The sequence below is a fragment of the Rhinatrema bivittatum genome, chromosome 2 (genome assembly GCF_901001135.1).
Source record: "Rhinatrema bivittatum chromosome 2, aRhiBiv1.1, whole genome shotgun sequence".
NCBI lineage: Eukaryota > Metazoa > Chordata > Amphibia > Gymnophiona > Rhinatrematidae > Rhinatrema > Rhinatrema bivittatum.
Window position 1 is genome coordinate 485,716,847 of NC_042616.1, and position 13,030 is coordinate 485,729,876.

The 13,030-nt window shown below is 45.4% G+C and overlaps 1 long non-coding RNA gene across 1 annotated transcript in view; it reads right to left on the minus strand.

The window, feature by feature from the left end:
* Nucleotides 1–11,866, minus strand: part of LOC115086178 — a 71,374-nt gene extending 59,508 nt beyond the window's left edge. Inside the window, exon 1 of the long non-coding RNA XR_003855129.1 lies at nt 11,777–11,866. This is a non-coding gene — a long non-coding RNA (uncharacterized LOC115086178). The remainder of the gene's footprint in view (nt 1–11,776) is intronic.
* Nucleotides 11,867–13,030: the final 1,164 nt, after the last annotated feature.

The following is a 13,030-nucleotide window of genomic DNA, read 5'->3' on the forward strand; positions in this document are numbered from 1 at the left end:
GGCCTGATGAGGAAGTGTTTGTATGTAGCTGTTCCACATGGACAAAAATTTCTGACGATGGTGTGGGGAGAACCGAGAGGCCATATTATCCATTTGCATCACTCGATGGAACTGATTCCGCCACATCCAAAATGATGGAGAGTCTACCGTAGACCAGAGTCGAAGAATCGTATGTTTCTCAACCACACTTGCATTCTTGAGTAGAAGGCGGGTCCTTGACCCCTAACCTGTAAAGGGGGAATACAATCGAACAGAAACAGTTTGGGGGGATAAGGGAAGTGAGACATGAAGTATTCCAGAAAGGTAGGCTGCGATACGGCCCCAGAAACAAATGGGATAGAAAATCCAATGCCTGGTGACATTTTATGCATAGAGCTGAGTCTGATAGTTTATATAAATATCTGGTATAAGGGGTTATGTATGCCCGGCTCAAAAATTTAAATTGCATTTCTCTGTAATACATATTTATTGAGGTGGTTGAGATTTGCCTGAAACCAGACTGAAAGACTGAGGGAGTCAAGGCGAACACTCCCTCCCTGTTTTAGCGTGCCATCAAAACAGAACTGGGATCTGGGGAAACAATCCCTTGCAAATTGTTATAATATTTTGATAGTGAGGGAGACTCTGGATTCTCCAGTAAAAGCACATTATTTATGGCATTGAAGACTCTGGGAGTTCGAGATTCCTGGGATAGAGAGAAAACAGTGTTGGGCCTGTAAGAAAAAAGGTGGGAGGAGCACAGCCCATAAAGATCTACCAAATCTTGAAATGACAAAAGTATCCCCTCCCCATCTAGAATGTGCCCAATCTGTTATTCCTTGAGCTGCCCATAAGCGGAAGGCTGCAGTGTGCAACCCAGGAGTAAATGCATAGTTACCCCGGAAAGGCAAAAGGTATGAGCAGAGCCTTGGGATGCCTAATTTCTTTGTCAGCTGTGTCCATGCCCACCGCATAGGCTCTAATAAAATATGATGTTGCAAAGATGGGGGAAGGTCTTTTGTAGGGGCCTGCAGCACGTAACGTAGATCTAACGGGGAAACTAATGCCCTCTCTGCCTCAAGGTTTACAAATAGGGATTTACTGATGATCCAGTCTTGCAAGAGGCGCAGATTACTGGCTATTAGGGATGTGAATCGTTTTTTGACGATTTACAATATCGTCCGATATATTTTAAATCGTCAAAAATCGTTAGAGCCGCGATACAATAACAATTCCTCCGATTTATCGTCAAAAAATTGTAAATCGGGGGAAGGGGGAGGGCGGGAAAACCGGCACACTAAAACAACCCTAAAACCCACCCCGACCCTTTAAAATAAATCCCCCACCCTCCCGAACCCCCCCAAAATGCCTTAAATTACCTGGGGTCCAGAGGAAAGGTCCCGGTGTGATCTTTTACTCTTGGACCTCCGGTGCTTGTAGAAATGGCGCCGGTGCTACCTTTGGTTTTTCCGTACGGAAAAACGATTCGCGGCAGGAGATCGCTCCCGGACCCCCGCTGGACCCCCAGGGACTTTTGGCCAGCTTGGGGGGCCTCCTGACCCCCACAAGACTTGCCAAAAGTCCAGCGGGGGTCCGGAACGACCTCCTGCAGTCGAATCGTGTTGTCTACGGCCGGCGCCATTTTGCGCAAAATGGCGGCGCAAAATGGCGCCGGCCGTAGACAACACGATTCGACTGCAGGTCATTCCGGACCCCCGCTGGACTTTTGGCAAGTCTTGTGGGGGTCAGGAGGCCCCCCCAAGCTGGCCAAAAGTTCCTGGGGGTCCAGCGGGGGTCCGGGAGCGATCTCCTACGCTGCTGACCTCGGAGGACAAAAAACAAAATGGTGCCGGCGCTACCTTTGACCTGTCATATGACAAGGCAAAGGTAGCGCCGGCGCCATTTCTACAAGCACCGGAGGTCCGAGAGTAAAAGATCACACCGGGACCCTTCCTCTGGACCCCAGGTAATTTAAGGCATTTTGGGGGGGTTCGGGAGGGTGGGGGATTTATTTTAAATTGTCGGGGTGGGTTTTAGGGTTGTTTTAGTGTGCCGGTTTTCACAAAAAAGTACTTCTTGCAAAAGAGAAAGATAACAGAAGCCACAGGATATATTAATGCCCTCGGTGGTCTGCAGAGGCAGGTTGTCGGGCCACCTGTCCTTCCTCTGGTCCCGTAAGAAGGGTGCAGTAAACCATTAGATAACCCTCACAATGGGACTAAAGAAAGGCTGTAAAGATAGTGCAAGGGAAGCCAGTAGCTCTGGAGACTTGAACAGCATTTCCAAAACTTGTAATCCGCCTAAAATCAGCTGCGGCACGGATTGAAAAAGAGGTGCCTGCTTATGAATCATCGCCGTCCGCTCCCCTGGAATCATTCGAAACACTTGCACCCTGGCTAGATACATCATCACAGCGCGGATCACCATCTCGAACAATTTGGTGCACAAAGGAGCCATAGCCCGGTGCTGGGCAGCCAGGGCAGCTGAATAATCCTGGAAAACCAGGATTCTTTTACTATTATAATTCTACGTTTTCCCGGAGCCTAAGGCCTGCAGTATTTCAGTCTTGTGAGCGAAATTAAAGATCTTTGCAATAACTACTCGGGACTTACCCGATTGTGATCCCTTGGGCTCCAGCCTGTGAGCACATTCCACGTGGAGTGGGCCATGTGATTTAGAGAGGCCCAGCTCCCGGGAGAGCCAGGATTCCAAAAAGGGAGCCAAGTCTTTAACATCTAGAGATTCTGGTAAGCCTATAAATTGCAAATTGGAGCGCCGTGATCGATTTTCTAGGTCATCGAGGCAGTCTGTGCGTTTAATGAGAACTGCTTTCAACTGCTCTATTCTTCCTGTGCGATCTGTAGGCCATCCTGCACAGCAGAGACCCGCTGTTCAACCTGAGTAAAGCGGGCTTCATAACCAGCAAAAGAATCTGCTAACTCATTTAGCTTGGCTGAGATTTTCTTCAGCTCAGGTTCTAGTGCCCCCACCACCGCAGCTTTAATGTCCGTGGCCACATGACTTACTTCAGTGGGGCCGCCATCTTCCTCAGGCATCGGGTCTGCACTTCGGGCCTTTTCTTTTTCCTTCTCTTTTTTCGCCATTTGTGCCGCGATTATCAAACTTCAAGAGAGCACAGCGACTGAAACAAGTTGGAGTTAAAAGGCAGCGCTGCAAATGGGGCTGGATTCACAAGAAGGGGGCCCGGGAGGGGAGCTCATGTCTGCTCTCCTCAGTGCATCACGTGATCTCTAAGCCAGTTATTTAAGCAGTCAACATAGGCAAATCCTGTGGTGGTGACTGTGCACAGGGTTCTTGCTCCTATTCCACTCATCCTCTAGAGGGCAGACTCCTGTACTGGCAGAGTAAACAGTACTAAATTGAAACCCGAACCTCGCTGAGGCAGCATAGCTTCCTCCTTGTGGGCTGTTTTTGACAATATGTGTACAGCAGGTGCAGAGGATGCCTGAGGAATGGAGCTAGGGCGACTAGCCACGGAGGGGAAGAAGGCTGCAGCCTAAGCTGCCCACTGCTTGAACCACAGTGGCCTGGCTGGAGGAAGGGCCACCTGAGTAGGGGCACAGCGTGAGTAGGAAAAAGCAGGACTGAGGCATGAGACAGAGGGGCAGAGCAGCGGCTGGAGCTGGAGTCATCAGAGTCATAATGGTACAACATAAACTTGGGAATGGGAGGGAAAGAAAGGGAAAGAGAGAGAAAATGAAGGCAGGGGAAAGTGGGCAAAAGAATCAGGAAAGGAGAGACAGAGAGAAAGGGACAAGAAAAAAGGCTAAATAAGGAGAAAGCAGGACCAGGGAAGGAAAGTTGGAGAAAAATGTGATAAAGGGGAGAGAAGGCTGGAAAATGGGAAAGTACTAAAGAGAGGGGAGAAAGAGGGAAAAAAAAGGGCAAAGAAATTATATTGGCAAGAAAGAGATGCAACAAACCTCTCTGAGAAGCTTAAGCAATGGTCCTCGTCTTACTACTATAGAACTGCGGGGGAACAGCTAACAGAATGATCTTCCACAGTAAGCCATATACACATATTCTTTAGCATTATTTATTAATATTATGAGCTGGAATCATTTTGTCATTATTTTGCCCTAAGATTGCATATACTTTTTCCAATTATAACACTGGGGAACACAATTTTCGTTGAGTTAGATCTGACACTTGTTTTTGACTAACTTTTGACATCTGAATCCAAAAATGACCCCAGTTTTTCTCTATCACGTCAACTTTTTAAGGTACAGGATACCCTCCCTTTGTCCCAAAAATCATACAAAATGTACATACAAAGGAAATAAAAGAAAAAATTACCTGAATATATTGTTTATTTAGAGTTATTTTATTCATACAAAAGGCTATATATTGTTACTGTAAGTCAAACTGTGTACAAGTAGTAAAGTTCTGCTACCAAACATACATATTAAGGTAAAAAATTACACTTATAGTTTTTCTGGCAGTGTTCACTCTGAGGACAATCTCGCCTGATGTGCCAACAATAGTCAGCCATCATATGTACATCCCATCTACCCTGATACCGTGCCTCCATGACCTTCAAATCTTGGTGGAATCGTTCACCTTGCTCATCATTGACTGCACCAAGGTTTTTCGGGAAGTCAGCAAGATGGCTATGCAGAAAATACACCTTGATGCTCATGTTGCAACAAAGCATTTTGAAGCTCTCCAAGGGTTTCTGGACAATTTTGGTGTAATTCTGTGCTCGTGTATTTCCAAGAAAGTCCTTGACAAGGTTTTTGAATGACAACCAAGCATTCTTTTGGAGTTCTGACATTGTCCCGATGAAATGTTCATCTTTCATGAGCTGCCGAATCTGTGGACCATCAAACATACCGGCTTTTATCTTTTCAAACGACAGGCTAGGAAATGCCAAAATGAGATACTTTAAACAGTCTCCTTCTGTTGGCAAAGCTTTAACAAATTGCTTCATGAGGCTTAAGATAGGCTGTAGAGAAAAAACTTGACGTGATAGAAGAAAACTAACTGCAGTTTTGAAATCAGCTTGCCTATTTATGTCTAAAACAGCTGAAAAATCGAACTCAACAGGAATTAATGTTAAAAATTGTTCCCCAGTGTAATCATTTACCAGCCTTTTATCAGTCAAATAAGGGAGGTAGTGGAACAGTACAACCTTTTTCTCACCTTGCTAACACTGTGAATGCTGGATGCTGGCTCCTGCAGAACATTTGTCTTTCACATAGGGCTGGTGCAAGGGGATTAGGCGCCCTAGGCACTTTCTGCCTTGCACCACCCCTCTCACCCAGGTCGCGCCGACATCCCCAGCCCCCTTCCCCACCCCCGGACGCAGCCCTGACTCCTATCTCCAGGGCCGGCTCAAGGAAATGTGTCGCCTGAGGCGGGGACCACATGCCACCGCTCCCCCACCCCCTGCACCACCTCCCAAATTCAAATAAAATAACCCCCCAAGACTCACGAAAACCCCTGGTGGCCCAGCGGGGGCCCAGGAGCGATCTGCCACTCACCAGTCATCGGCTGCCACTAACCAAAATAGCGCCAGCCCCGTCATATGATAGGGGCAATGGATGGCCCATGCCAATTTTTAAAATGGCGCCGGTTGTCCATTGTCCCTACCATGAAACAGGGGCCGGCCTATGGCACTGGTAGCCCCTCTCACATGGTAAGGGCTAAAGGCCACAGGCGCCATTTTGCTTAGTGACAGATGATGGCCCAGGAGCGGCAGCCCCCTGCTGGTCCAGCAGGGGTTTTCATGAGTCTTGGGGGGGGGGGGGTCAGGAGGGTGGCAAGACGGAGAGGAAGGTAGGGTGAGGAGGTGCTTGGCAGAATTTTAAAAGGGCACTTTTTGCCACCACAATTCTTCTGCCTTAAGCGGTCACCTCATCCTGCCTCACTGGCTTGCGAGTGGCAGCGGCGCCCCCTAATGGCTGGCACCCTAGGCCCAGGCCTAGCTCGCCTAGTGCTTCCTGCTGGGCTACATTCACAGAAGAACATAACAGGGTTCTGATGTATTTTTATATTCCTTCACTTTGGCTGCAGCAGCTTGAGGTCTCTGCAGGGTTGAAAAACCCTTCCTGGCAGGTCCAAAACACATCACTCAGATCCAAACACAGCTCAATCCACATTGAAAGGCTCCAACACATGATGATCTCCTGTGTGCAGGAACCTGCTTTGTAGTAGCTTGCTACAAAGAGTATATACTTTTTCAATTAGAATCATTTGCCATCTCTTTATCAGTCAAGTAAGGGAGGTAACAGAAGGGCTAGTAAAACGTATATCCTTTGTGTAGCAAGCTACTACAAACCAGGTTCCTGCCCCCATGAGCATACCAGGCGTTGGAGCCTTACAATGTGGACCGAGCTGCATCTAGATCTTTTCTGGACCTGTCAAAATGGGTTTTTCAACCCTGAGAGACTGCAAGCCATCACAGCCAAGGTGAAGGAATATAAAAATATGGCAAAACCACTGTGTGCTATCCTGTGAATGACAAATATTCTGCAAGAACCAGCATCCAGCACTCACAGTGTTAACAAGTTAAGAAAAGGGCTGTACTGTTTAGCCTGCTCAGAGAACAGCACTACATAGCCAGCAGAGGAGGAAGCTAAAGACATGCTGGAAGACCATTTAAGGAAGAAAAGTTGCAATTTGACTGGCTCTGTCTGTGTGTGAGGGGCGGGGATGGCCAGGAGTTGGAGCCAGAAGCCAGGAAGAGAAGAGTACATCTGGCAATCCTGCAATCAGTTCTTCTCCTGAATAGCTAATTATCAAGAGGGAGAGACAGAAGTCCATGCTCTGTGGAAATATAGAGACAGACAGCTGTTCTTGCTTCATAGGGGAGTTACATGGAAAATCCCAACAAGGGACAGATGAACCAGAAGCAGAGAGACTGAGAGTCTTCCTTTCCAGAGATATCCAGGCCCAGGAGTACATGGCTGGATCACCCTCCTAAGAGACTGAGTTAAGTAATCTAAACTTTGTACAGAGTATCTTAGCAGAGGAGAGACAAGATTTATTTCCTTTCCTTTTGTCATAAAATCTGTATCTCATCTTAACTTCTTCAGCCTTTTAGCCACAGTCAACCTTAAACCCTAGCTGGCAGGTACAGCCACATGAGATATCGCTGGGAAAGAGACACTGATGGACTGTAGTCTTTCTGTAAGAGAATGAAACCAGGCCAGCTTTCTATTTAGTACCAAGTAAACCATTTATGGAGGTTCCCTAAAAGAGAGAGACCTTTCACACATTACAGTTCTCATCTAGCCAGCTCCACCATCAAAAGGGACTTCATTTTCTTAATTTATTTTTTTTCACACAATTTTGTGTTTGGGACAGGGTACACCCTTTACAAACTGGTGACATTGGGGTGGATCTGTTCCTCCCCCCCCCCGCCTTTTTGAGTACTCGGGTAAAGACAATTTTTGAAAGCTGTGTTCTTCACTGCTTTTCCTCCCAACCTCTCTCTATCAGCATTCCTTATTTTTTTTTTCTTTTTACTATCCATATGGGTAGGTTGGTTGCTCTGGCTAACAGGCCATACCCAGTGATATTTTTGCATTGCTTGATTTAAAATAAGAAAATTTTAAGTTTTTATTATCTTCACAACTATACTTTTCCCATTTAAATTTCTGGTTGGATTTACTGTCTTCTTACACACTACTAGTAAAAGGGTTAATTACTGTTTTGTTCTGGTGCGATGATTTTATCTGGTGTGTGGTGTCACAAGGGATAGGTTGTTTGGAAAGGGCATGAAAATGTGGTATCAAGGTGACTAGTACCTGTTTAATCCCCTACTCAGGCTACAAACCTGAAAATAAATCATATTATTAAATATTTTTCATACGGTACTCCACATTCCAAGCAATGGGTAATTTATAGTTCGGACCAAGGGAGACCACACTTGTTAGGGCAAAATAATGACAATAGGATACCAGCTCCTAATATTAGTAATGCTAAAGAATATGTATATAGTTTATTGTGGAAGTTCAATCTGATAGCTGTTCCTCACAATTCTTTTTTTTTAATTCTTTATTTATAATCTTTTGTTACAGTACAGTAATACAAAATAATTCAGAAAATGAAAGTGAGTCACAATATAAGCAAAATATAAAGCAAAACTTATTAAGAACATAAGAACATGCCATACAGGGTCAGGCCAAGGGTCCATCAAGCCCAGCATCCTGTTTCCAACAGTGGCCAATCCAGGCCATAAGAACCTGGCAAGTACCCAAAAACTAAGTCTATTCCATGTTACTGTTGCTAATAATAGCAGTGGCTATTTTCTAAGTCAACTTAATTGATAGCAGGTAATTAATATTATCATATGTCCACATTTATAAGAGGAGGAAAAGGGGGGCTAATAAAAAAGAAAGCTTAATAATAATGAATCACCTTGGCTCTCTGATCCGGCCACTCTTACTTTACTATTTTACCTTGCCTAACTTTGGAACCTGGCTTGTATAGCTTTTTGGCCTCCGGGCCTTCTGCTTTGCCTAGCCTTGTGGCCTCTGGGCCTTCTGCTTTGCCTAGGCTTGTGGCCTATCTTGGCTTCTCACTGTCTCTGTGGCCTCTCTTGGCCTCTTGCCATGCTCTGGGCCCTTTCAGGCCTTCTGGCCTTGCCCTGCAGTCTCTCAGGCTCCCTGCCATGCCCTGTGCCCTCCTGGAATTTTCTGTCTTACCTTACGACCTTTGGGCCTACTAGAATTACTTTGCCCTGTTGGGCTTTCTTGTTCCCTGTTATCTGTCTAGTTCAGTCTTCTCCTTATCCTGCTCAGTCCAGTTCAGTCCCTTGTCTATTCTCCAGGCCTTGCCCTTTGCCTCATATCCAGCCCAGCTTGTGTTCTGTATCCAGCTCCTAGCCAGTACCTATATCCCACTCTAAGCCTCAGCTTCCAGCTTGCCTTGTCTTGTTCAACCTGTCCTGCCTCGTCCAGCCTATGCCTGACCTCAGCTCCTAGTCTGTGCCCTGATGTTCCATAGAAGACAAGTCCTACCAACTCCCAGGACCCAAGTGCTCAATTTGCTGGGGAGGGGTTTGGTTAGGCAGAAGACCAGCTCGGGTCCTGCCCTGTAGCCCTGTACTGTCTCTATGGGGGTGTTCCCTGGCTCCAGTATGTCAGTCCATGACAATTGCATAGGCACAAAAGTACCCGCAGAGGTTTGCACCTGTTTTTTCCTTGGCTACTTTTTCCCTTCAAAACTATATGTGTTGCTGCCACCCCTGACTTCACCATGTCTCTAGTCCCACCTACTTTTCTCATGGATAAAGGTACGCACATTTGTTGATCCCCATGCATACTTTTGCCTGCATACAGGGAGGGTAGTTTTCAGACAGCCCTTTAACCCTTGCATATAGCTTTTGAAAATTGCCGTATAAGGGGGTAATTTTAAGACTATCTGCAGAAACATAAAGTCTGAGGATAATGTTTACCTACAGGTTATGCACTCATTTTCAATTTAGCTGCCTATTTTCACTTTGAAAATTATCCCCAAGGAAAACTACTCATACACACTGACACCCACTAATGTGTGCAGGAAGTTTTCCTGGGAACAATTTACTTGCATGCTTTTGAAAATGCAAAGGTACGCATATAAGGGCAAGCACCTCTCTTACCCCTGCCCCTGGGATCGACCTCTTGGCCACCGTGGATAAAGGTGCACACAGAGAGGCCGCTACACACATGCTTTTACCAACATACTGTTGCGACCGTCGCTGCTCGACGTCCTCACTCCGCTCTCTTTACCTCTGTGGCGACTCCCTCCGGGTCTGATGGATGGCTGGCTGCTGCTGCGTCTCCATGCCGCCTCCCTCCGGCATCCCCGGACAGGCTCGACGCTGCAACTCCGCCATCTTGTCCTGATGCCTAGGGCGCGCGCGTGCGTCCCGACTCTTGTACCAGTAAGGGTGCGACCTTCAGGGGCATCCCCCTGAGATGACGTCATCTGCTTCCAATATTTAAAGGTCTTTGAAATGCTAACAAACTGAGTTAGCAAAGATATGGATTCGGATACAGATTCGTACTCGCTTCGGCTATCCAAGCTACACTGCCTCCTCAGACTTACCAGAGGTACCCACTCCTCGGGGGCCTCGCTCTTTTTTTATTTTCAGATTACAGATAGGAACCGGTATTTGCTCCTCGAGGGCCCATGTTCCTGTACACTCTGAAGATTCTCTACTGCTTGGAAGTTATCGCTGCTACAAACAATTGTGAGTTTCCATCGCTCTCTCAGAGCTTTCCCTGGAACCAGGTACTTGCTCCTCGAGGGCCTAATCCTTTCTAGCTCCTGAGCTTACTTGAGACCTTACGTGAGTTTTGTCATCTAGTTCTGTTCATGAACTCTGCCTACTCACTTTCTACAGTTTCTCAACAGCTCAGCCATCCTGGGATCGTTGTTCCAGTACCTGAGGGACTACAGCATATCAACTCACTACTGCCACCTCTGGTGGTTTCTAATAACCTGTTTAATAAAAGATGTATGTCTGTCTCCATACTCTAGCCTAGCCGGTGGTCCCTCTCGGGGTATCCTCCCGAGAGTGTAGTCATCTGCCATCGGCCCAGGGATCCACCCACAACTATATCAGATTCATTACAGATTGCTACTCCTTAGCAAGAAGATATCTGAGACACTACAAGATTGCCGACTCCTCCCTCTGCAGGAGCCTGCAACACAGAGCTTTCTCTACAGATTGCTCCTCCTATCTGACTGCTCCTCCCATCAAGCATCAGATTTCCAACAGATTGCTAACTGCGCAGTCTAACCCACAACAGATCGCTAACTCCCTAGCAAAACCACAACACATACAGGGCCGATAATATTCTAAAAACTAATTTCTGCAGGGTTTTGCCTGCAGAATTGGCTTTAAAAACTACCCTTCTTATGACCAAGGAGTACAAAAGTTTGGACAGATTTAATTTAATTGTTAATGTCTTACATTAAGGGGTCAAATGATGAAGCAAAGAGGCCAGACTCCAGCCTTGCTGTGGATTGAAGTGACGAGTGTGTTTAGTTTGGGGCTTCTGGTCACTGTGAGTATATTGAATTAGGAAATTACACTTTTGTGTGCATTTTGCATTTCTTAATTTGAACCAAAGTGAAATCTACATTTTTTTTTAAATAACTGGTTTCCAAGTTTCAGAAAATTGCAAATTTTAAAGTTAACCTTTTCAATATTTTTTTCTAAGAGTAAAAAGGTTCTACATAGTGAATTCCCACTAAAATGTTTCAATTTGCCTGCTTGATTTACAATTCCTCACCAGATACAGTCTATCTCTGAATATTATGAATGCTTCAAACCTGTAAATATTTGCATTCATCTGAAATGATCTTAATAATTCTGGATTTAAAAAGAAATCAGTCACATGTGAGTCAGGCCATAGGTGGGTATTAACATCAGAGTAAATGCCAAGCAGAAATTCAAAGACCTGAACTTCCATTTAAATGGAATTGAAGGAAACTCTTTTACCCTTAATCTGGATGTATACAAAATTTACTGTAGTTTCTGTGTGTTTATTAATTTATTTTGTATTATAACCCACTTTGGGCTTAAGCTTGTATAAAGTGGGATATTACATAAAATCACCAACAAGTAACATTTTGGAGTCAGTATTTAAGTATACGGTAGTAGAACAATTACAGCAGAGAAATAAACTGCAAAAAAATTAACATTACATTACAAACTGGGTGTGACACCGTGAGCGGTCTTAGGCGAGCCAGAGAACAGATTCAGGCTGGACTCTTGGCTGTTCTCTCATAAACTTCTTTATTAATAACAATAAAACAAAACAGAAGCAGCTCTGCTTACCTTCGCAGTTCACAAAATAAAGACAGCAATATAACTCATGGTTCAACAGAATTAGCCCTCTAGTCTTCCTTCTTTTACCTGGGGTCCCTGTGTTCTCCCTAGGCCTAGCTTCTTATTCCCTTCTAAGGAGAGCACCCTCAGAGTGGAACTCCCTTCCTGTCTGTGGCTTAAGGTGCACCTAGCTAAATGCCTGGTATCAGGCTTTTAAGGAAGGTCTAATACAGTGGTTCTCAACCAGTGTTTCACCAAGGTGTGAAAGGTTTGTCACCAAAAATTTGACATGGCAAGCCTATGCTTTCTATAACATCCACTTATGCTTGCTGCTTGAGGAGAGTGCAGAGTAAGGAACTGGAACTTAAAATTCTTCATCACCGTTCCCTGTTGCTGCTTTTCCCTCAACCCTGGCAATCACTGCCACCACCAATCCAAGCCACAAATGTTGCAGGTCTGCTGTATCCTGCCCCTGCCTTTCTGCTGCGCCCCCTTACTGGTTTCTTGGAGTTTGTTTTTCTCTATATGAATGTTTATAATTTATGGTCTTTTGTTCTGTATTAGATAAGAGTCAGCCTGCATTCTGCAAGTTTGACAGAGGTGAGGGATTCTGCTAACTAGGATGTAGATTCTGTGTAGGAATCTAGAGCAGTCTGGCTTTCTTGGTTTCTCCAATAGTAAGTGTACTGTGTTCTATATTTGCAGTTTTGCTTTTTCATAGGTAAGGTTGTTGCTGTTCAAGTCCTGGGTGTTAGTGCTCTTATGGTATGGCTGGAATGCTATATAATTTCTAGATGTCTTTTTAGCAGGTTTTCATGTTATTTCACTAACGGGCCGATACAGTACAGTGCGCTCCAGCGGAGCGCACTGTTAACCCGCCATTGAACGCGTGTTTTCCCTTACCCCTTATTCAGTAAGGGGCCGAAAACGCGCGTCCAACCCACCAAACCTAATAGCACCCTCAACATGCAAATGAATGTTGATGGCCCTATTAGTCATTCCCGTGCGATTCAGAAAACAAAATGTGCAGCCAAGCCGCACATTTTGCTTTCAGAAATTAGCGCCTAATTTCTTCCAGCACCGGGAAAGTGCACAGAAAAGCAATAAAAACTGCTTTTCTGTGCAGCCTCCAACTTAATATCATGGCGATATTAAGTCGGAGGTCTCGAAGGGTAAAAAAAGTAAAAAAAAAAAAAAATTTGAAGTCGGCCTGCAGCTGTCGGATCGAAAACCGGACGTTCAATTTTGCCAGCGTCCAGTTTC